We start from the raw sequence: 24,258 nt of genomic DNA, 5'->3' as shown, positions 1-24,258 counted from the left end.
AAGCACGTGCTTCTATACTTTTTTCCCATATGCTGATTGGCGATCCTTTTGTTTGACGCATTTGGTACGTTTCCAGTACATCTTCTACCGTGTCATTACAGTGCAAAGGATGAATTGTATAATGGTCTAAAGTATTTGATATTGTAGCAGGATCTAGTAGCTCAAATTGACCAGCTTCTTGTGTTTCTTGAATTATTTCAGTTGTATCTTTCAAGTTTTCTTCAATATTAATTTCTTTGTAATATTCATTATTCTCTTTAAGATATTGCAAGGCTTGTCTAACTTTATATAAATCTACAAGCTGTTGCCATATTTCTTTGTCTTTTGTAGGTACTCCATTTACTAAGATAATTAAAGATTGCTCCATTGGATGTTGCACTCCCAGAGTGTGCACATTTTGTTTTAGATCTAATGGTAAATAAACTACTTTTCCACGAATGCCTTTTACCAATTCAGAGGGAGGTAATGTTGCTGTTTTTGGTTGAAGGCTTATTATTGCTTGAAATGGGTGTACTGTTTGAATTATGATGCTCTCATATAAATTAAGTTGTTGTAGGGGTTTTGGTACTGGGTATAATTCCAAATTATTTGTGATAGCACGTGAAGGAGTTTGGTTGTTGTCAAGTTTTGTAGTGCAGTAACTGCAAAGTATTAAGGGCTCAGTTATTTCGTAATTGTTTTCTGCTACAAGGTAGAGAGCTAATTCAAACCATTTAGAATCTTCATTGTCTTCTATTTTGTATGATAGGTCTACAGTTTTTGTGTTACTTTTATAAAAATTTCTACGGCAACATACACATACATGGTTTGGTACTTCAGCTGATGTACTTTTACATTTTAGTATTTCTTTTTTGTATGTGTTTAGCAAAAGGTTGCCATGTGTAGAATTGTTGCTTAATTGATTTAAAGCTATTTCATTCTGTAAATGGCTTTCACTTCCAAAATATTTTTTTTTGATATAGTGAATTTCTTCAAGTAGGTCTTTTGCTGTACCATGTAGAAGGATGTTATTTAACTTTGCTAGTGCTAAAGCAGGACTTTTAGCATAGTACAGTTTATAGACTGGATTTCTTATAGTTGAATGATATGTTGATATCCTTTTGATATCATGGAAAGTGGTTTTACAAGTAGGTCCTGTAATGCAGGCCAATGAATGTCCTTGTAGTCCTGTGTACTTGCGCACTGGACAGGTATCCATATTTTGCAGTAATTTAATTTTGATTTTGTCTTTGCTTTTTACATATTTATTGAGGAATTGGCGTAAAGATTTGAAACATTGTTTGGGAATGTTACACATTGACGTGCATGGCCATTTGTACACTAGACGTTCTGATTCAGTTGAATGGAGGGGTAAATCTAAGTTTTCAGGGCATATTTTTGTAAGGAGTACTTCTTGTTCCATTATGGTATTATTCACTTTTTCATAACCTCAACCACTGCTATGTATGGCAATTGTATTTGTTTGCTTTTGTTTGTACGCTTCTTCATTAAAATATGGTTCTGTGCTTGTAGTGTGATTCCATTCACCTCCGCAGATACTTAAGAAGTTCTTTCTGTTGACATTTCGCTTATTGAGAAGTCTTTTTTGTAATTTAGTTATTAGTTTTGTTAGTGGTTTCATTTTGTTTAACAGTAAAATAAATAACTTTCTTTTGAGAAGAATTGCACTGTCCATCAGCGCTTCTAAGATTAATTTCCTACGATAGGTTTTTGTAGCATTGAACCTGATTTCTCTCCTGTTTTTATAAGATTTTGAAGGACTTTGTGACGGTACATTTTGGCTAAAATACTTTTCTTGGTATGCTTACTTTGCACTATATTAAAATTTGAAGAAGTAGTTTTATCTGTAGTGATAGCTGATGTTCTGTTAATTGTTTTTTTGTTTGTTTTACATTTTGATAGAGGAGGCAAAGTTTTTGTACTTGAAACTTCTTGTATTTCACTAAATGACTGTATTAGCTGTTTTGTTTCGACTTTTTTTTACAAATTCTGCTAGAGATGGATGCTTATGTTGGACACTTTTATTTTCATTTGCTCTACTTTTGCGTTGCTTTCTACGGACTTGACTTTTGGTAGGCATTCTTTAGGGTCTGTTGAAAAAAATAAAGAAGGTATGGGTTGGGCTGTTCTGGAATGTATGTGTGCTGTGTGCATGAGTGTTTGAGTAAGATGATAAAGATGTATGTAATGGTGTGTGATTGTGCATTGGGAACTAAAACTAGTAGGGATAGGTATTCTTGAATTTATGTGTTACTACTGGGGTTCAGATGACAAAAAAAAGTAAGATTGTGGTGTGGAAAAGTACAAATAGTAAATCTAATGTATACAATCAAAACAGTTGTTTGTTCTATAATATGATAATTGTAGCGGTTCAGTTGGGTAATTTGTGTGTCCAAAAATAAGGAATTTGTGGGCCATTCTGGCTGTAAATCGCTGTTTAAGACATGGAGATTTTTGGACAAAATGGTACACAATCTCTATTTTTAGGCACAGAAATAGCTTGTATTAACGTTATAGTATGTTTGAGTAATAATACAAATATTATGGTGATATTCTACTTACTTTTTTTCTTAAATTAACAGGTAACTTCTTAGTTCTTCTTTGTTCTTCGAATTCGGCTGCTTCTTTTCAGGAGACTGGTCTTCACTGCAATTGTAAAAGCTTCAAATTAGTAACTTTGTTTATATATAGCGCTGTTTTTAATTTAGATATTGATTGTTTTAATTGAAAGCCTCAGTGCCTTCTTTAAAACCATTAAACTAATTTATTTACATAAGATACATTGCATCAGTTCAGTACATATGATATGTTCTTAATGAACAAATTGTATTGAATGACTAACTGTAGCAAAAAAATATCTTTACTATGTCTTGTGAAATTTATAATATACCAGTGAATATCACTATTTCTGTAACTAAGCTGTTCTAGGTAATAGCGCCTCAATGTAATGTCTAAATTAAAGTAATTATGTAAATAAATAAATTAAAACAAAAAAATATGAAATTGTACAAGTATTTTTTTTAAAGATTTAAACATAGATTGTGCTTGCATGCAATTTTGTTTGAATATATGTAGTCTATATATTTCATTTAAAAAATGTTACTTTAACATGATTTGAGTGTGTGTTTATAAAGAAAGTAAATAGTATACAAGTTTATAAGTGATAGTTGATTTTAGGAAATTGAAAAAAATACAGTAAATTCATTTTACAGATTATACAAGCTAAAAGTCTGTTTGAAAATGTGTTCATCTACTGTACAGAAAATATGCATACCTGAAGTTTGTGTTCATGCATATGGATATGCATGGAGCTGCAAGTAGAAATCTTGGAGACTTGTACAGTATTTCTGGTAGATGGTGCTTGCCAATGATATGACACTTGTACTCAGAGAGATTCACAGTACATTTGCAGTGCTGATCTATGATGATGCAGTTAGATGTAGAGGTCTTGAATGTGATTGGTGCATGGTCATGTGATTTCTTAGCTACATCCAATGAGGGAATGGCAGAGAGAGTGAAGTGGAAATGGTAGAAGGGCTGTTCATGTTACGATATGTCCGCGGACATGGCGGTAGTTCGCGGACTACGGGAGTTACATCCGGGGATTCCTGGGTTCAGAAGTCATGCAAATGAGAATGAGTACTAAAAGGGATTGGTCAGGAAAGTTTAGTGGTTGTGTTGTGTCAGAAGAGAGTTTCTCATATACTGTTTTTGCTGAGAGAACAACAGATAGCTATGTCTGTGTATTTTTAGGAAAAAGATTGTATGGATTTTGGGAGATTCACAGATATATTGGTTGAAGGTGCATGCAGAAAGCTGTGGAGTAGCTGTAGATCTTGGATTCCCACATGTGGAAGTACACTGGCATGGAGTACGTGGAATGAAGTGGTTGGACTTGCTACCTCTCTGTGCTACTTTGGAGACAGAGCAACATCCAGACATAATTGTAATTCATTGTGGAGGGAACAGTTTAGGACATGTGACTGGAATTGTTTTGCAATTTGCTATGAAAGAAGGACTTGGGAAGGCTATGGACATGTTTCCTAATTCTCAAGTGATGTTTTCACGGATTGCGCAGAGACAAATGTGGCTTCGTTCTTCTTCATTTGGTCCACAAATGGAAAAAGCAAGGCACAATGTTAATAAAGCTGTTTGTGCCTTTCTAAAAGGTTTTGGCATGTCTTCTTTTCACAATGAAAATATTCTGTTTCGTAGTACAAACATTTTTTTCGCAAAGATGGAGTACATCTTACTTATGGTGCAATCAGATTTTTCTGAGAAATGTACAAAATGCATTGCGACCTTTTTTGGAATTACAACATCCATTTTGAAGTAGGTGTTAAGCATTTATAATTTTTGACTTACAAACACCTCCCAAAGGCTCTTTTCAGAGCCACCACTTCCTCCCAGAGAAAATTGCAATGTTTGTGATAGGGTAGCAACCCATTTTTTTAAATGTTCGCAAACTGTCCGCGGACTTCTAAAAAATACAAAGGGCCCTGTTCATTTATTTTCACTTCTATTTTTTAACTTGGAAAGGCAGCTCTGAAAAGAGCCTTGTTTTTTTTATATTTTGTATTTATTTTTTTTTTTATACATGACACACTAGGAGAGGAGGGGAAAAGAGGGTAAAGGGTGGACACCAACCACAGGGATAAGAAAGGGCGAGCTGAGAGAGGAAGATGTAGAGTGGGTTTTATTTGGGTAGTGAGCAGATCTTCTCGTGCTCTGAGACGATAGTCTCAAAAGCACTACGAAGTCACTCCCCCCTGCAGAGTACTGTGTCACAGTACCTACATACAACTGTGACCCTCGAAAGGTAAGGGTCATCAGCATTCTGAATGGTCTGTGAGGCAGCTTGAGGAAGACACTGTCCCACAGAGGTGGTCCTTGTGGTGACAGGATCAGAAACAGAGGATGAAGTAGATGAAATCAACCTGCTACATTCTACGAAGGCCCCAGAGTGAAATGACCTCAGGTGTCGCTTCATAGTAGTGGCCCCAAAGCTGTACTTACCGTGCTTCCCGCAAATGAGTATCATTTTGCACTCATTGCAGGTAACATGGTTCGCACGAGCCCTAGGAACATTCCCATGAATGGTAAATAACCGCCACACCCAAGACTCACGCCTAGTATGGGTAGTAGGGTTTTCCTCTACCTCATTCTCATCATCCTCTTCTTCCTCCTCTGCATCCTCACTCCTGTTCCCCTCTTCAGGCCCTTGGGGAGGTGGTGGTGGTGGAGGGGGTGGGGGTGGTGCTGAAGCAGGTGCAGCACCAGGTGGCAGTTCAGCAGCCAGGGATGCCATCTCGATGATGGTGTAATCTGCAGGTGGCAACAAAAATCGCTGTGTTCTGAAGAATAGCCAGAAACACAATGAGAATACGCTCTAGGGCGTGGTCTTTTATAGGGGTGCTTGTGCGCGGTCCGCGGACATGCACGCTGTCCGCGGACAGATCGAACACAAAAAAAAGTTTGAAAAGTTTCAAAAGGTATGTAGAAACTCAGGATTACTATGTGGGACTTGTGCCATGGTGAGATTTTATTGAAAAATATTATGGATTAATTGAAAATGTACTTTTAATTTGTTCGGGGACACGAACAGTGTCCGCATTCAGAACACGCGATCAGCGTGGGCACGGTCATATGATCCTTTTGCGAACAAGTCCGCGAAGGAAGCGCATGTCCACAGGACACCAAATGCACGGAGATTGGCTAGCGCATGCGCGTTGATGTTCTACGGACACTGTTCGGGTCCTGAACTAATTAAAAATGCGTCACATGTGAAGCGAACATTTCAGGACACTGCGTGTGTTCTTAGAACAGTTTAAACTTGCTAGCGAACAGTAAGGACAGATATAGTGTTCTTCAGGACACGTCCAATTTCGTTTATGTACGAACATTTCAGGACACCAATTGTGTTCTTAGAACATTTTCAACTTGCTAGCGAACAGTACGGACAGGTATAGTGTTCTTTAAGACACCTCCATTTTCATTAAATTACAAACAATTCAGGACACCGCGTATGTTCTTAGAACAGTTTGAACTTGCTAGCGAACACTACGAACAGGTATAGTGTTCTTCAGGACGCCTCCATTTTCGTTTACGTACCAACATTTCAGGACACCAATTGTGTTCTTAGAACAGTTTAAACTTGATAGCGAACACTACGGCCAGATAAAGTGTTCTTTAGGACACTTAAATTTTTTTTTACGAACATTTCAGGACAACGCATGTGTTCTTAGAATACTTTCATCTTGCTAGCGAACAGTACGAACAGGTATAGTGTTCTTCAGGACACCTCCATTTTCGTTTATTTACGAACATTTCAGAACACCTGCACTGTCCGTGGACACCTACATTGTTTTAAAAACAAAAGAAAATGAAACTATTTACAACACAATATCAAAATTAAACTTTATTTAACATATATTAATAATTTATGACAGAGAAGGTGAGGCAGAAACAGAAACAAAAACAGGAGAATTAGGGGTTTCAACATGATTGTTATTAGGTGAAGAAGGGATGTAAGTCTCAACAAAACGTTTTGGGTTATGGAGAGGGTTTGCGGATAATTGACTGGGATATGGTGAGGAGGGGCAAGTACATGTGGGGCAATGGTACAAGGTTTTTGGTTTAAAATGATCTTCCACAAAAGTTCTCAAATTATTAAAATTAGTCAACAATAAATCCATTTTTTCTCCTATACTGTGAAAAGTGTTATCCATAACAGGTTTTTCTGAAGTATTTTCTATTTTGGTATGTTCTGTACAAAAAAAAAATATATATATGTTAAATGTATACAAAATAATAATAATTAAATGGTTTATATTATAAAGTGTTTACCATTAGTTTCACTATCTTGTGACATTTCTTCAAGTGGGAAATGCTCCTCTAGCCATTCCAGAGTACTAGTCATTTCTGTGAGAGAAAAAAAAAAAGATAATATATTTTTTTTATCTAATACAGAAAGTTTATAAATATATGAATAAAATTAAGTACACTTAATATTTCAGGTAAGATATGTCCTAAGTACTCAGTGGGTCTGCTCTTGTTCTCAGTTCTGTCGTGTTTGTGAGGTAATTATGTTGGAAGCCAATTTATTTTCTTGTGGTATATTCCATTTTAGAACATAGTGCATTTAAATGAATGGTTAGTGTGTTGTAAATATGGGTTACATTTCTTATGTAATAGTACATATAATGTGTTTGTGTGCTTTTTTTTGAATTTGTTAAATGTTCCTATGTTATGATATAACAATCAAATATACCCCCCCAGAGTTTTTAGGTAGTGGTACTGTTCTTCGAACATGTCCGCCAACATTAAATGAGTTTGCGGACATCAAGTACAGTAGAAGAGATTCAGTCAGTTCCATATGATATGTATATAAAGTCAAAGGCCCTCATTACGACCCTGGCGTTGGACCATGGTGCTAACAGCACCATGGTCCATGCCGGTAACTTACCGACTCCGCCATGGCGGAATGGGGAATTACCGCCCCATTCCGAGGTTGGCGGGACGGTAATTCCCCATGCCACCATGGCCCTTCCCCATTCTCATTATTGCCCCATAGGGCTCAAAGGGAATGGGGAAGGCGCTAAGTACGGTGCCGCAAATTGCGGCACCGTACTTAGCACCAAGGTCCCTTTGCGGGTTGGTTTTTAACGCCTGCAAAAAGCAGGCGTTAAGATCTCCAACCCGCAAAGGGACCTCATAATCAGGCGTTAAGGGGTAACGGCACCGCCACCTTTTACGGCGTCATTAACCCCTTAACGCCAGGGTTGTAATGAGGGCCAAAGTCATTATTGTTAAGTTGCACTACTAAAAACCTAAGAAATTCAGTGAAAAAACTTTGTTAAAGGGACGTTATGGTTAAGTTGCTCTGTTAAAAAGCTATGAAATTCAGTGAAAAAACTTTGTTAAAGGGACGTTATGGTTAAATTGCGCTGCTAAAAACCAATTAAATTCAGTGAAAAAACTTTGTTAAAGGGACGTTACGGTTAAGTTGCGCTGCTAAAAACCTTTCAAATTCAGTGAAAAAACTTTGTTAAAGGGACGTTATGGTTAAGTTGCGCTGATAAAAACCTATGAAATTCAGTGAAAAAACTTTGTCAAAGGGACGTTATGGTTCCAAGTAAAACCGAAAAACCCTTGAAATTCACCAGTTATCGTAAACTAAGCAACCATAACTCGCGCCACCACCGTGCACTGCTAAGACTAACACCCAGGACATCAAAGATGACATCTGGCGTGCTTTTCTATTGGCTGCCGTGAAGCGTGCAGTGCGTCTATTTTCAGAGACGCCCGCCATCTTTGTTTATCGGAGCGGGATCTGCTGCCTGCACAGATGTGGGCTGCGTCGGCCAGGAAAAGGCGGTGAGGCACTGGCCCTCGTGTCTCTCTCTTGTTCCCCGCACCCTCCCGCTCATGACCCGTGTCTCCCATGTCCCCCCCCTCGCTGATTCTCCGTGTGATCCTCCCACCACCGCTCATGCTCCGTTTCTCTTTCCCGTTCCCCCACGCTCATGCCCCGTGTTTCTCTCCCCTTCCCCCCACCCCCCCTCATGCCCCGTGTCTCTCTCCCCTTCCCTCCACCCCCAGCTCATACCCCGTGTCTCTCTCCCCTTCCCCCCACCCCCACTCATGCCCCGTGTCTCTCTCCCCTTCCCCCGCACCCCCCTGCTCATGGCCCGTGTCTCCCATGTTCCCCCCCTCGCTGATTCTCCGTGTGTTCCTCCCACCACCGCTCATGCTCCGTTTCTCTTTCCCGTTCCCCCCCGCTCATGCCCCGTGATTCTCTCCCCTTCCCCCACCCCCCGCTCATGCCCCGTGTCTCTCTCCCCTTCCCCCCACCCCCTGCTCATGCTCTGTGTGTCTCTCCCCTTCCCCCCACCCCCCGCTCATGCCCCGTGTCTCTCTCCCCTTCCCCCCACCCCCTGCTCATGCCCTGTGTGTCTCTTCCCTTCCCCCCATCCCCCACTCATACCCCGTGTCTCTCACCCCTTCCCCCCACCCCCCGCTCATGCCCCGTGTGTCTCCCTCCTTTCCCCCCACTCCCTGCTCATGCCCCGTGTGTCTCTCCCCTTCCCCCACCCCCCGCTCATGCCCCATGTCTCTCCCCCCTTCCCCCCACCCCCCGCTCATGCTCTGTGTGTCTCTCCCCTTCCCCCCACCCCCTCTCATGCCCTGTGTGTCTATCCCATTCCCCCTACCCCCCGCTCATGCCCCGTGTCTCTCTCCCCTTCCCCCGTACCGCCCGCTCATGCCCCGTGTGTCTCTCCCATTCCCCCCACCCCCGCTCATGCCCCATGTCACGCTCCGTTCCCCCCACCCCCCGCTCATGCCCCGTGTGTCTCTCCCCTTCCCCCCACCCCGCTCATGCCCCCGTGTCTCTCCCCACCCCCCACCCCCCTCTCATGCCCCGTGTCTCCCTACTGTTCTCCCCACCCCCCGCTCATGCCCGGTGTGTCTCTCCCCTTCTCCAAACCCCCCGCTCATGTCCCGTGTCTCCCTACTGTTCCACCCCAACCTCCGCTCATGCCCGTGTCTCTCTCAACTTCCCCCCCACCCCCCGCTCATGCCCTGTGTCTCCACAGTTTCCGCCCACCCCCCGCTCATGACCTGTCTCCCCTGTTACCCCCCACACCCCGCTCATGCCCTGTGTCTCTCTTGTGTTACCCCCCACCCCCAGCTCATGCCCCGTGTCTCCCTTGTGTTAACCCCTGTAGTGATACACGAAATTGCAACCTTGCCAATCAGGGCTTTAGATGACAGCATTAGCCGCTGAAAGCCAATAGTGTATTCAAAGTATGTGCTAAAAATGCTGACAGTAGTCTGTTGTAGCACTTCCATTATGCAGTAGTGAGCTACAAGGAATATGACAGGCAGGGAGGGCCCCCAGCTATGTAGCTAATAGGTTTTTGGAGTGTTTGGAACATCATGGCACCTATATAGCGCTTAGATAGCCAGTCTTAAGCGCTATAAACACTAAGCTATGAGTGCATGCCTTTTAGAGCTTGCAGATGGGGTTAATACATCCCTGCTTCCCTTAGAATATTCAGCCTCACTAACGTTAGCCCTGGCTCCAAGCTAATCTTCCTTTTCTCTGGGAAGGTACTGATAAGACATTCCTCAGCCAGCGCAGATGGGAACAAGGGAGGGGGTAGGAGCGAGCAGGGAGCATCTCAGAGAGAGCTGGGTTTTTTCCATGAGCCAGTTGCACAGGGAAAGTTCTGGAACTGTGCGTCATGGTGACTGACAGCAAGAAGTTATAAAATATCCATGCACACATGGATCAGGGGGAGATCGCCTGTGGACTTGATTCGTGCAGAAACAGGTGCCCGGCATTGGCTCATACGGTGTCCTTCAGCATTGTCCTCTGAGCGGGGCTTGTTTACAGCTAGCTTATGAGGGCCCAAGGTCTCCCCAGTGCTGATTAAAGGGACGTAAGACTGTGTTTCTCTATGTTTCTCTATATTTCTCTATGTTTCTCTATGTTTATCTAAGTTCCATGTTTCACTATATTTTGCATTGCTCTAAGTGTTATGCTTTGTAATATTCTGTAACTTGAATCCCAAATGTATATGAAATTCACTGCTTAGAATAAATATGCTAAAGCTTTGAGGGTGTCATTTGTCACTAGCATGAGATCACTGCTCAGCACAATAGAACCTGTATTTTGGGCTGAATTGGGTATTTTTGCTCTCAAAGGGCTGGCCCCGAGGAAGATTTTGCCCAATATCAAGACATTTGGTGGCAGCTTTGTGGGATTGTGAAGAGCAGTGCCATGCTGACATGACAAATGGTGTGAGAGAACACAGTGTAGAGTGGGGAGCAGGCTGTCGCATTTCCTTGATGGTCTCACTGCAGCTCTGAGACTTCAAAAGGCAGCAATGTTGTGTCGGCTTGCCGTGGCCGATAGCTTGTGTGGTTAAGACTCCCTTCAGTAAATCAGTCGTGACTGACTTATTGCATGGGATTGGTGCCAGGGAGTACAAGGCAATAAACGAGCGGGAAATGGCTTTGTTTAAAGCACTCCGATGAATGGTTAAGAAAGATGTATGCTCAATTAGAAAAAGAATTTTATCATGTGGTTTCCCAGTTTAAAGTTGTAATTTGGAATGCATAATGAGACGGAGTTCTCATCTCTATTCTGTCATGAGGGCAGGAAAAATAATTGCAAGAATTTGACATGCAAATTGTGAATAGTGATTTAACCATTGACTCAGCCCCAGTGTGCTAGCGAGTGGGGGCTGTAATGTTCGGAGGCGAAGGTTCGTCTTTTTTGATATATGCTTTTGAAGGGTTGGCATTCCTGAATAATGAGGAAGGGGAATGAGCCATGCTTAGGAGAATGAGTAACATCTGTGCTGAGAGCCTAAAGAGTTTTTTCTTTCTTTTGGCAACTGTAAAATTCCATGTGCTAATGGTGGCAAATTCTGTTTAAAGGAAACACACTAAAATGGTTATATTGCATTTTAGGCTGTGCCATGCTTATGTTGGGTGAGAGACTCACTTAAAAGGAAAGTGAGTGAATGTTATTTGGATTTTCGATTTTTGTGTACTGATTTGAAATTGCAGAATCAGTTTGCAATGGTTGGGGGGAAAAACAATTTATATTTTTCTAAATTGCCCCTGGAGTATTTTATGATCCCATGCTATGCCATGGATTTGTGCTGTTGCCTTATAAAAGTGATGTATGCTTTGGAAATAGTGACCTGTTGACTGTGATACATGGGGAAAAATGTTGTTGACACATTAAACAGCCCACAAGCAATAGAGTGTGGGTTGTTCTTGCAGAAAAAAAAAAAACGTGCAGGGAGCTGCACTAAATATGGCATTTTTTTATTTTTTAAATGCACTGAACTGGGTGGTTATAGTTTGGCAATGGTACAACAGAATGAAACATCTGTGTGTGATAAGATAGCACAAAGATTTAATGGGTTGCGAGTTCTCTTGAAAGATCGCACATGACAAGAAAAGTGCCGCTTTTGAAAACAAGAGTCTTGCTGTGTGTGCAGAGCTTGTGCCTTGAAGCTGTCTTGGGCGAGGTGCGTGAAGGCAAACAAAAGCAGAAACAGTACAAGAAAGAGTTAATCTGGATGAATTGTCTGAAACGAGTGAAGCCGCCACAGTATAAGAGTTATAGGCAAAAGAGATAAGCTGCGTGCTAATGGCGCTGCCAGGTGCACACGAAAGATAAACATGCCTGCATTCCTGAGGAAGGGGGAGCAAAAACAGAGAGCTGTTCAAAAAGTAAAGAATTTGCCCAGTAAACTGTGGTACGGAGCAAAGGCTTCATGCAGGATGGCAGACGGGCACATCACATCTGAACATTTACCTATGCATCTGTGAATGGGCCAAGAAAAGACAGCTGCCCATTCCAACAGACATTACTGTGCAAACCGCATTCCCATGTGATGTGATGTGAAGTGAAGTAAAGCGCTATTGCTGTGCAAGCTGCATTCCAATGCTCCATGTGATGTGAACTGAAGTAAAGCGCTGTGCACTGGAGAAGAAACCTCTAGGCGCTTTGAGAAGAGAAAATACACATCTGGCAAACTGCAAGCTACATTGCCAGGGGATGGAGTAACTGACAAAGACATTATGGCATTCCAGATGGAAGCAAAACTGACAAAAGTGCTTAGCCGTTTTGCAAGAGACAACATGCAGAGCGGGGCTTTGAAGTACAACATGAACACTGCACATTAGCCATGATCCAGAAGCCACACGGCTTAGTGCAAGAATGAATGATTTGTTGAAGCAACAAAAGAAACTGGCTTAGACTATCGCACTCAAAGGGGTGGTTCAAAAACAGCAAACGCCCTTTGAAAAATGACAAGTGAAAAAACCAGAGGCTTGAAAAGACACTGCTAAGAAAAGAAAGATAAATAAACAAAGCTGCTCGTACAACTGCAAGCGGTATTGGACTGAAAGAATTTACCTTTGAAAAATGGAGTGATGCCAGCAGGGCAACCTAAACCAAGATCATGGGACACTGGAAGCAAGTTGGCGCCTGGCATTGGTGATCGCTTTGGTGAAAAAAGAAAAGCATTGTGCGACCTGGGTACTTACTATATGGCTTTGTAAAAGCACAGATCAGTCTGAGGTACCATTGACCAGCTATGATTGCATTGCACAAATGAGTTTGTGATTAGGCAGTTACACCCCGTATGGTTGAGTGTAAATAAGCCCCCAGAAACATGCAGAAAGGTGATAAATAATTGCAGTAGCAATGACAAAGTGTGTAGTTACCTGATGAGACTTTTTGAAGATGGGGGTGGTATTATGGGAAGGGGTGGATAACGCTGATATTGAAGTTTTGATGAAATCCTAACATTTCTGTTTGTATTTTGCCTAGGCAAAGCACGACAAGACATTTCATAATATCAAAAATTAATATGCAGTTTGTGGGTGACACTGATCAAAGAAGGGTCAGACGCATTCTCAGAGAAAGCGAGCCACTGCGACATGCTATTTCAACTTTAACGTGCCCTGCACCTCACTCAATGCTGTAACCTGCGAATAGTGTCCAACAGAGTAATAACTTTTGCTGAACTGGCACGATGCAGACTTGGCTAATTATCAAGTATTTGATGCTACACATTTAAATGACATGTTTTGCCCTTTCTTGTTTAAAGGACTATGGACAATGAATTGTGGACTGTAACATCAGGCACCACATACAGCTGTGTGACACAGCAATTGAATGCTAACACATTGAAAAATGGTTTTTAAATGCACTGTTGAGATGAATCTGAAAAAACCAAATGGTTTTACTCTTCCAACTGAATGGCTTTAACCAGAGATGTTTTGTTTTTTTTGAAAAAAAAAAATATTCTACATTGCACGTAGGCAGGAGAATGATTTATGAACTGTTGGGGCAGCAGAATTATGCAAGCAGGAGCGTAATTTATTTTGAGATAAGATGAGTGCGCACATCAAAGTCACCTGTGCGTAGGTTAAGATTCTTAATTGAAGTAATGCTGCCAAGTGTATGAGCTATAATTTGAAATGGTAATCTTTGAAACACTGGATACTTTTACAGCCAGCTTAAGGCAGGTAAATGAAACCATGACTGACTTGATGTTTGATTTTATGACACAGAGTGTGACACGGTTTTTTGTTAAACCAACCAGTTTCATGTTTTTGTGGGGACAGCTGTCTCCAGCACACTAATGCAAAGAGTCACCTTTTGATTGTACACATTTGGAATAATTCTTTGGAAAGGGCTACAAATGAGTATCCACATGGAATTGCTAGTGTACTGGCCTGGCACATTGTCAGGCATCTTTTGTCACTGAATGGATACCATTTGTTTAATTTGTCTAATGTGATGTTTTTCTGACCAAGAACTGCAGCGAGTGTTCTCGCCAAGATCTTATGAACTATAACTTGACTAAATGAATTTTTTCCATGGTGTGATGAAACAGCCACTGCCGGATAGTAGTATGGTGTTTGTGGCTAAAGTTAATATTGTATATGGTAGATATCCCACTTGAAGAAGGGTATTCTCCAAGTCACAGAAGGTAGACACTGTGAACCTGTTAGATTTTCCAGTAGTAAGACAACATGTAAATTGTAGACTGGTAATGCACACCTTCATTATTACAGTGCTACACTTAGACATAGATTTATCATGAGGCAATGTTTCCTTAGTACTACCAAGCTGCTACAAATGGAGTCCATTTCTATGGCCCATCACTAGAGTGCGCGTAGCTAGGGAGCTAGATTCATTAATTGCAGGTGCTTTATATGCTTGTGACATAGAAACTGTGCACAATAAGCTAGCCACTATGGGTTCTGATGCCAGCTCTGCTATAGAACTTCTGGCCTAGTGGGGCCCATTGATATGCCCAGCACTGCTACAAGTATTGACAGCCAATTGAAGATGACAGAATTTTAGACATGTAGACATTTTTGTCTGCCATAGGGCAGGTCAACAAGACTGCTAAATACACACAATGCATTGTATGGCAAACATTGTTAAATCAGCAGGTGTTGGCTTTTTACTGGGTGGGGGCAACCATCCTCCACACACTGGCACGCAGAGCTACAGTTACCAGCATACATATGGATTGAATTGCTTGCTTTTTGATTGCATGAATAACACATGCCATGCTTTGATGTAAATTAGTAGAATTGTTTTTATTTAGACAACCTGGTGCCCATGGGTTCACCTTGTTCACGAAATTAGATGGTTTCTGGTTGGGTTCCACCTACCTGGGGGAAGTGTCTAGTCACACAGCCCATAGTCACGCTTGAATGCCCTGGGATCAGGGGGAGGGTAGGCCCTTAGGGTGAAAGGCTGCCAGGTTTTAGAATTGGTAACCATACATAAATGCAATAGTGCATTGTAGATTAGACTACACTGGATTGCCTTGACATTTTAACTGCATGCTGCTTTTTAACTGACAATCAGTTATACAAAATTGATTTAGGTATTTTTGTGTAGGCCAGGTTTTGGCTAGAGTAAATGTCCATGTTCACTTTGTGTAGGTATTTTTGTGTAGGCCAGGTTTTGGCTAGAGTAAATGTCCATGTTCACTTTGTGTAGGTATTTTTGTGTAGGCCAGGTTTTGGCAAGGGTATATGTCACTGTTCACTTTGTGTACATTTTTGTTTAGTTAGTGTTTTACCTTGCATGCCACGCTAACTAACCGCTATAAGATAGTTTGCTTAAACCTCTTGCAAAGCCCCAAGGTCTTTATCGCTGCACTAAATACTATATTGATAGGTATTAGTCAGCATTTTGTCGCACACACGTTGAATAGGGGTGGAATGTAGTGATACACGAAATTGCAACCTTGCCAATCAGGGCTTTAGATGACAGCATTAGCCGCTGAAAGCCAATAGTGTATTCAAAGTATGTGCTAAAAATGCTGACAGTAGTCTGTTGTAGCACTTCCATTATGCAGTAGTGAGCTACAAGGAATATGACAGGCAGGGAGGGCCCCCAGCTATGTAGCTAATAGGTTTTTGGAGTGTTTGGAACATCATGGCACCTATATAGCGCTTAGATAGCCAGTCTTAAGCGCTATAAACACTAAGCTATGAGTGCATGCCTTTTAGAGCTTGCAGATGGGGTTAATACATCCCTGCTTCCCTTAGAATATTCAGCCTCACTAACGTTAGCCCTGGCTCCAAGCTAATCTTCCTTTTCTCTGGGAAGGTACTGATAAGACATTCCTCAGCCAGCGCAGATGGGAACAAGGGAGGGGGTAGGAGCGAGCAGGGAGCATCTCAGAGAGAGCTGGGTTTTTTCCATGAGCCAGTTGCACAGGGAAAGTTCTGGAACTGTGCGTCATGGTGACTGACAGCAAGAAGTTATAAAATATCCATGCACACATGGATCAGGGGGAGATCGCCTGTGGACTTGATTCGTGCAGAAACAGGTGCCCGGCATTGGCTCATACGGTGTCCTTCAGCATTGTCCTCTGAGCGGGGCTTGTTTACAGCTAGCTTATGAGGGCCCAAGGTCTCCCCAGTGCTGATTAAAGGGACGTAAGACTGTGTTTCTCTATGTTTCTCTATATTTCTCTATGTTTCTCTATGTTTATCTAAGTTCCATGTTTCACTATATTTTGCATTGCTCTAAGTGTTATGCTTTGTAATATTCTGTAACTTGAATCCCAAATGTATATGAAATTCACTGCTTAGAATAAATATGCTAAAGCTTTGAGGGTGTCATTTGTCACTAGCATGAGATCACTGCTCAGCACAATAGAACCTGTATTTTGGGCTGAATTGGGTATTTTTGCTCTCAAAGGGCTGGCCCCGAGGAAGATTTTGCCCAATATCAAGACAACCCCCCACCCCCAGCTCATGCCCCGTGTCTCCCTCATGTTACCCCCCACCCCCCGCTCATGCCCCGTGTCTCCTTTGTGTTACCCCCCACCCATGCCCTGTCTCCCGGGTTACCCCCACCCCCCGCTCATGCCTCGTGTCTCCCTTGTGTTACCCCCCACCCCGCTCATGCCCCGTGTGTCTCTCCCCTCCCCCCACTCCCTGCTCATGCCCCGTGTGTCTCTTCCCCCCACCCCCTGCTCATGCCCCATGTGTCTCTCCCCTCCCCCCACCCACTGCTCATGCCCCGTGTGTCTCTCCCCTCCCCCACCCCACGCTCATGCCCCGCGTGTCTCTCACCTTCCCCCCACCGCCCGCTCATGCCCCGTGTGTCTCTCCTCTTCACCCACCCCCACCCCCACCCCCCGCTCATGCCCCGTGTCTCCCTACTGTTCCCCCACCCCCCCGCTCATGCCCCGTGTGTCTCTCCCCTTCCCCCCACCCCCTGCTCATGCCCCGTGCGTCTCTCTCCCCTTCCCCCCACCCCCGCTCATGCCTCGAGTCTCTCTAACCTTCCCCCCACCCCCAGCTCATGCCCCGTGTCTCTCTCCCCTTCCCCCCGCTCATGCCCCGTGTCTCTCGCCCCTTCCACCGACCCCCGCTCATGCCCCGTGTCTCTCTCCCCTTCCCCTCACCCCCTGCTCATGCCCCGTGTCTCTCCCCTTACCCCCACCCCCCGCTCATGCCCCGTGTCTCTCTCCTTCCCCCCCACCCCCGCTCATGCCCCGAGTTTCTCTCCCCTCCCCCCCACTCCCCACTCATGCCCTGTGTCTCTCTCCCTTCCCCCACCCCCGCTCATGCCCCGTGTGTCTCTCCCCTTCCCCCCACCCCCCGCTCACGCCCCGTGCGTCTCTCCCCTTCAACCCCACCCCCCACTCAAGCCAAATGTCTCTCTCCCCTTCTCACCCACCCCCGCTCATGCCCATGTCTCTCTCCCCTTCACCCTAACCCCCGCTCATGCCCTGTGTCTCTCTACTGTTCCCCCACCCCCCGTTCATGCCCCGTGTCTCTCTCCCCTTCCCCCCACTCCCCGCTCATGCCCCGTGTCTCTCTCCCCTTCCCCCCACCCCCCGCTCATGCCCTGTGTCTCTCTTCCCTTCCCCCACCCCCCGCTCATGCCCTGTGTGTCTACCCTTCCCCCCAACCCCTGCTCATGCCCCGTGTCTCCCTCCTTTCCCCCACCCCCCGCTCATGCCCCCTGTGTCTCTCCCCTCCCCCCGCTAATGCCCCGTGTCTCTCCCCCCACCACCCGCTCATGCCCTGTGTCTCTCTCCCCTTCTCCCCCATCCCCCCGCTCATGCCCTGTGTCTCACCCCTTCCCCCCCACCCCCCGCTCATGCCCCGTGTGTCTCTTCCCTTCCCCACCACCCCCCGCACATGCCCCGTGTCTCTCTCCCCTTCCCCCCAACCCCCGCTCATGCCCTGTGTCTCCCCTGTTCTCCCCACCCCCGCTCATGACCTGTCTCCCCTGTTACCTCCCATCCCCCGCTCATGCCCCGTGTCTCCCTCGTGTTACCCCCACCCCCCGCTTCATGCACGGTGTCTCCCTTGTGTTACCTCCCCACCCCCCGCTCATGCCCAATGTCTCCCTTGTGTTACCCCCATCCCCCACTCATGCCCCGTGTCTCTCCTCTTCCCCCCCACCCCAAGCTCATGCCCCATGTCTCTCCCTTTCCCCCCACCCCTCGCTCATGCCCCATGTCTCTCCCCTCCCCCATGCCCCCGCTCATGCCCCATGTCTCTCCCCTTCCCCCCACCCCCCGCTCATGCCCCGTGTCTCTCTCCCCTTCCCCAACCCCCCACTCATGCCCCGTGTGTCTCTCCCCTTCCCCTCCACCCCCACCCCCTGCTCATGCCGGTGTCTCTTCCCCTCCACCCCCACCCCCTGCTCATGCCGGTGTCTCTCTCCCCGTCCCCCCACCCCCGCCCATGCCCCGTGTCTCTCTCCCCTTCCCCCCACCCCCACTCATGCCCCGTGTCTTTCTCCCCTTCCCCCCACCCCCGCTCATGCCCCGTGTGTCTCTCCCCTTCCCCCCCACCCCCGCTCATGCCCTGTGTCTCTCCCTTTCCCCCCCGCTCATGCCCCGTGTTTCTCTCCCCTTCCCCCCACCCCCTGCTCATGCCCCGTGTCTCCCTCCTTTCCCCCCACACCCCGCTCATGCCCCGTGTGTCTCTCCCCTTCCCCCCATCCTCCGCACATGCCCCTTGTGTCTCTCCCCTTCGCCCCACCCCCTGCCCCGTGTGTCTCTCCCCTTCCCCCACCCCCCGCTCATGCCCCGTGTCTCCCTACTGTTCTCGCCACCCCCCTGCTCATGCCCCGTGTGTCACTCCCCTTTCCCCCCACCCCCGCTAATGCCCTGTGTGTCTCCCCTGTGCCCCCCACCCCCCGCTCATGCCCTGTGTGCCCTGTTCCCCCAGCCCCTGCTCATGCCCCGTGTCTACCTTGTGTTACCCCCCACCCCCAGCTCATCCCCGTGTCTCTCTTGTGTTACCCCCCCACCCCCAGCTCATGCCCCATGTCTCCCTTGTGTTACCCCCCAAACCCTGCTCATGCCCTGTGCGTCTCTCCCCTTCACCCCCACCCCCCACTCATGCCCCATGTCTCTCTCCCCTTCTCACCCACCCCTGCTCATGCCCGTGTCTCTCTCCCCTTCACCCACACCCCCGCTCATGCCCCGTGTCTCCCTACTGTTCCCGCACCCCCCGCTCATGCCCCGTGTCTCTCTCCCCTTCCCCCCCACTCCCCGCTCATGCCCCGTGTCTCTCTCCCCTTCCCCCCCACTCCCCGCTCATGCCCCGTGTCTCTCTCCCCTTCCCCCACCCCCCGCTCATGCCCTGTGTCTCTCTCCCCTTCCCCCCACTCCCCGCTCATGCCCTGTGTGTCTACCCTTCCCCCCACCCCCCGCTCATGCCCCGTGTCTCCCTCCTTTCCCCCACCCACCGCTCATGCCCCGTGTGTCTCTCCCCTCCGCCCGCTAATGGCCCGTGTCTCTCCCCCCACCAGCCGCTCATGCCCCGTGTCTCTCTCCCCTTCTCCTCCATCCCCCCGCTCATGCCCTGTGTCTCACCCCTTCCCCTCCACCCCCCGCTCATGCCCCGTGTGTCTCTTCCCTTCCCCCCACCCCCCGCACATGCCCAGTGTCTCTCTCCCCTTCCCCCCAACCCCAGCTCATGCCCTGTGTCTCCCCTGTTCTCCCCACCCCCGCTCATGACCTGTCTCCCCTGTTACCTCCCATCCCCCGCGTCTCCCTCGTGTTACCCCCCACCCCCCCCTTCATGCTCGGTGTCTCCCTTGTGTTACCCCCCCACCCCCCGCTCATGCCCCATGTCTTCCTTGTGTTACCCCCCACCCCCCACTCATGCCCCGTGTCTCTCCCCTTCCCCCCACCCCAAGCCCATGCCCCGTGTCTCTCCCTTTCCCCCCACCCCTCGCTCATGCCCCATGTCTCTCCCCTCTCCCAGGCCCCCGCTCATGCCCCGTGTCTCTCCCCTTCCCCCCACCCCCCGCTCATGCCCCGTGTCTCTCTACCCTTCCCCCCACCCCCCACTCACGCCCTGTGTGTCTCTCCCCTTCCCCTCCACCCCCACCCCCTGCTCATGCCGGTGTCTCTCTCCCCTTCCCCCCACCCCCGCCCATGCCCCGTGTCTCTCTCCCCTTCCCCCCACCTCCCACTCATGCCCCGTGTCTCTCTCCCCTTCCCCCCACCCCCGCTCATGCCCCGTGTGTCTCTCCCCTCCCCCCCCACCCCCGCTCATGCCCTGTGTCTCTCCCTTTCCCCCCGCTCATGCCCCGTGTTTCTCTCCCCTTCCCCCCACCCCCCGCTCATGCCCCGTGTCTCCCTCCTTTCCCCCCACACCCCGCTCATGCCCCGTGTGTCTCTCCCCTTCCCCCCACCCTCCGCACATGCCCCTTGTGTCTCTCCCGTTCCCCCCACCCCCTGCTCATGCCCCGTGTGTCTCTCCCCTTCCCCCCACCCCCCGCTCATGCCCCGTGTCTCCCTACTGTTCTCGCCACCCCCTTGTTCATGCCCCGTGGCTCTCTCCCATTCCCCCCACCCCCCTGCTCATGTGTCATGATCTCTGCTTCCAAAAGATCAGGACTTGCCCGACTCCCTTGGAAGCAGACCCATAACCCCGGTTCCGAGTGCCAGCCAGTCCCAATTGGGACCTTTTGGACCCTGTCCTGGCGCCAGTGGCACCAGGCTCATAAAGATGCCCAGTCCCAGCGCTGGAAGCGCCGGGCTCATAATGCTTGGGTGGACTTACCTGCAGCAGACCATGCTGCTTACTTACCTGCCAGTTGAACCCCTGATCCTCTTCTGTTTGGGACTACTTTTCCTGTTGGGTGGAGCAGGAGCCACTCCCTAGGTTCAGAACACTGGAACTCTTCTGGAAAGCAGGAACTCTTTTCTTACCTAGGCGTGGCTGTGGAAGGAGACACCTAAGCACTACAGGAGGCTATTTAAACCACACCCGATGGATGAATCTTGCTTTGCCTTATTCTGCATTCTCTGCAGCAGAACGCTCATCGTGTCTTCTGCTTCTGATCCTGGGCCTAAGGGAACAAAGGCTTACCATCCTGGAATCCAGTCTTCAGCAGCACCTGTAAAGACAAAGAAAGAACAGGTTAGCACTACGGTCTTCAGTGGCAGCGCATCTCTTACCTGGTCCATCGGCTGTCACCAACGCCTCGCGCTGCATTCCGGCATCTGAAAGACAAAGGCTTACCAGCTCTTCGCACGCTCCGGAGGCCTTCGGCGCTGCATCCCGCATCTGAAAGACAAAAGAAGGTGCGTTTAAAGACATTGGGCAACTTTATTACTCACGTGCCATTACTCCTTCCCACGCCGAATTCAGTGGGTATTCCAGCACCCTTCAGCTTCTCTAAAGCTCCGAACTTGTACCTGCAAGATAAAAGGGACAGTTAGTGCGCATCGTGAAGCAGGCTACAAGCGCTTACTTACGTGCTTCCAGGCGCTTCTATTCCTCACGCGGGTTCGATCCTCAACTCTCATCAGCCCGCCATCCGCCATCGCCGGAACCCTGCAAAACAAGAGATATCATTACAAAAGACTTTTAAGACATTTGAAGTGCCCAGAACTTACCGTTCGTGCAGTTAACGACAGACAGCAGTCCTCTGAGGTCAAGAGGCCTGCACCCTTATCCAGTGAAGAAACTGGTTACGGCACCCTGCCCCGAGGCAGATGGAGAGCTCGGCGTTCACTTACCTAAGGTGAGGGTGTTAACCTTTGGGGTTCTACAGGAGAAGAGAAAGGGAAGAGGAGAGAGGCACCCAATAACCCCAGTTCATTAATCCCATATTTTCTATCTGCAGACATATTACTCTTCGAGTCAGACATACAGTGCACAGAGGTCCAGCCCAAAGAGCCAACCGTGTGTTACACATCACCTTTGAAGATACGGCATTCACCCAGTCAAGACCGGCGCCTATGCGGGAATCAGGTGAGCGTTACAGAACGCAAAGCCTATCGCAAAACTCCCACCCAGGCGCTATGGAAACCTCGGATACCGACCAGCTAGCCCAGTTACTTGGGGAACTAAGAGCAGAAGTGCATGCAGCCGGTCAGGAAACGAATGCTCTAAGAAGGGAACTGATTATTTCCAAGGAGCGAACAGACGATCTCGCTAGACAATTGCTACAGTCACAAGCCGGACAAACTCTGTTACCCGCATCAGGGGTCAAATCTTCCTTCAACATCCTCTACGAACCCAGTGCAGATCAACCTACCTGGGAATGTACCTCTGGCTCCGCCCGAACGATTTTCTGGTGACCCAAAGAGGTTTGCAGTATTTATTAATCAGTGCCGGTTGCACTTCTTATGCCGGCCAGCAGCCTTTCCAACTGATCAAGCTAAGGTAGCTTTCGTGCTTTCGTACCTTAGTGGCAATGCGGCAGACTGGTCGATCCCTCTAGTTAATCAAGATGATCCGGTTCTCCATGATTTTCAAGCTTTTCAGCTCAGTATGGAAAAACTGTTTGCAAGACATTCACAGGGGCAGGCCTTGGACAATGAGCTCCTTTCATTGCGACAGGGTAATCAAGACCTTTTGGCTTATATTTCAACAGACTGATAGTGGAAACTCGATGGCCTGAGGACAAAAGGATTACGCTGTTTTATAGAGGTCTACGTGGAGAGCTCAAAGATGTGTAAGCCCAAGTAGTGAATCCCCCGCAAGACTGTTCGGACTATATTGACTTAGTCGTTCAAATTGACAACAGACTGCAGAACAGGAAGGCCGATCATTCCAAGTTTGATGCTCGAGTATTTTCCAAACCACCAACTCCTACCAAAGGAGTAGACTCCGGGGAACCCATGCAAATAGGGGGCCTGAAAGGACCACTAACATAAAAGGAGCGGGAAAGGAGAAAACAGCTGCAATTATGCCTCTATTGCGGAAACTCGGGGCACTTTCTTCGAGACTGTCCGGTGAAACCAGCCAAGAAGGCAGTAGAAGCTGCAGTTACCAGGGTCACAAACTCTGAGCAGGGAAACGACCTCGCCCGACAAGAATAGAGGTCCTCTTGCCGAGCGTTAAAACCAGTTCCGTGACCTCGCATTTCGTGATACCTATGGTCCTCATTAGCCCTGAACATCCGGATCGATTACATGCGATTGAAGCTTACGTCGACAGCGGTGCCATCGGCAATTATGTGGATCATGAAATGGTTTTGAGGATGAATCTGACTCTTTGTCCAAAGGCTGTAAAGGACGTCATTACTACGGTGGATGGTACGGAGATAGCCTCCGGACCCGTAACGCATACCACCCAAGAAGTGACGCTAGTAAGTCAAGATGGACACCATGAGAAGATCGTGTTCGATGTGATCAAGGCCCCTCAGTTCCAGATTATTCTAGGAATTCCTTGGTTAGAGAAGCACAATCCTCAGATCGATTGGCGAGCAAGAACGGTTCAGTTTCCAGAATGTGTCTCTACTTGTCACCCTTGACCTGGTGTTGCACTGGCAGCAATTTCCTCGGAGGCTCCCCAGTTACCTCCTGAATACCTAGAATTCCAAGATGTTTTCCGGAAGGATCAGGCTAACTCTCTACCTCCTCATAGGTCTTATGACTGCCAGATAGACCTGATACCTGGATCTACTCCTCCTTGTAGTAGAATTTATGCCCTCACCGAGCCTGAGAATCTTCACCTCCGACAATACCTGGATCAATACCTAGCGAATGGGTTTATTCGTCCTTCCAAGTCCCCTGCTTCCTCAGCTTTGTTCTTCGTTCCAAAAAAAGAAGGGGACCTTAGAACTTATATAGATTATCGCGCCCTGAACCAGATCACCGTTAAGAATAGATATCCGTTACCTTTGATCCCTGAACTCCTGGACCAAGTCAGAAAAGCATGCATATATACAAAGCTGGATCTTAGAGGAGCCTACCA

The sequence above is a fragment of the Ambystoma mexicanum genome, chromosome 2q (assembly GCF_040938575.1).
Source record: "Ambystoma mexicanum isolate Mex_15411 chromosome 2q, UKY_AmexF1_1, whole genome shotgun sequence".
NCBI lineage: Eukaryota > Metazoa > Chordata > Amphibia > Caudata > Ambystomatidae > Ambystoma > Ambystoma mexicanum.
The sequence above is the reverse complement of the archived record's forward strand: the minus strand, read 5'-3'. Positions refer to the sequence as shown.